Here is a 1,122-nt window from a genome sequence, read left to right as displayed (position 1 = left end):
GGAGGTGGTGGGAGGGAGAGAGAGTGAGGGAGTGGAGGAGGTGGTGATAGGGAGGGAGAAGGTGGTGGGAGGGAGAGGGAGGGAGGGAGTGTAGGAGGTGGTGGAAGGGAGAGGGAGTGAGAGAATGAAGGAGGTGGTGGGAGGGAGAGGAAGTGAGGGAGTGGAGGAGGTGGTGGAAGGGAGAGGGAGTGGAGGAGGTGGTTGGAGTGAGAGAGAGTGAGGGAGTGGAGGAGGTGGTGGGAGGGAGGGAGAAGGAGGGAGGGAGTGGAGGAGGTGATAGGAGTTAGAGGGAGGGAAGGAGTGGAGGAGGTGGTGAAAGGGAGAGGGAGTGGTGGGAGGTGGTGGGAGGTGGTTGGATGGTGAGGGAGTGGAGGAGGTGGTGGGAGGGAGAGGGAGTGGAGGAGGTGGTGGGAGGGTGAGGGGGTGGAGGATGTGGTGGGATGGAGAGGAGGAGGTGGTGGAAGGGAGAGGGAGTGGAGGAGGTGGTGGGAGGGGGTGAAGGTGATGGTGGAAGTGAGTGAGTGAATGTAAGAGGGGGAAGATAAGAGGTGATGGACGGAGTGAAGGAGGTGGGATGGGAGGGAGTGAGTGTCGGAGGAGGAAGAGGTGGAGGGCGGAAGTGAAGGAAGTGGAAGGATTGAAGGAGGTGGAGGAGATAGAGCGGGAAGAGAAGGAATGAAGGAAGTGAAAGAAGTGAAGAGAGGGAGTGAAGGAGGGGAAAGGAGTGAGTGAAGGAGGTGAAGGGAGGGAATGAAGGAGGTGGAAGAGGTGGAGGGAGGGAGTGAAAGAAGTGCAAGAGTTGGAGGGAGTGAAAGAGGTGGAAGAGGTGAAGTGAGGGAGTAAAGGTGATAGAGAACATGTAGGGAGGGAGTGGAGCAGGTGAAGGGAGGGATCCGAGTGAAGGAGGTGGTAGAGATGAAGGGGGGGAGTAAAGGAGTTAGAAGGGAGGGATTGAAAGTGGTGGAAAAGGCAGAGGGAGGAAGTGAAGGGATGAATGAGGGTAAGGATGGAATCTGTCAGTGCGAGTGAGTGAGCGAGCGAGTCCGTTAGTGAGTGAACCAGTAAGTTATGGCCTTGCTATCCTTTCAATACAGGCCTACACGTAATTTAATCCCCCCCCCC

The 1,122-nt window shown here is 57.1% G+C and overlaps 1 protein-coding gene across 1 annotated transcript in view; it reads left to right on the top strand.

The window, feature by feature from the left end:
* The window catches only part of LOC101852059 (cornifelin homolog), an 18,875-nt gene that overhangs the window by 13,264 nt on the left and 4,489 nt on the right, over nucleotides 1–1,122 (top strand). The gene's annotated exons all lie outside the window — the stretch shown is intronic.

The sequence above is a fragment of the Aplysia californica genome, unplaced genomic scaffold, assembly GCF_000002075.1.
Source record: "Aplysia californica isolate F4 #8 unplaced genomic scaffold, AplCal3.0 scaffold00984, whole genome shotgun sequence".
Lineage (NCBI taxonomy): Eukaryota > Metazoa > Mollusca > Gastropoda > Aplysiida > Aplysiidae > Aplysia > Aplysia californica.
This window is presented reverse-complemented; position numbering and strand designations above follow the sequence as displayed.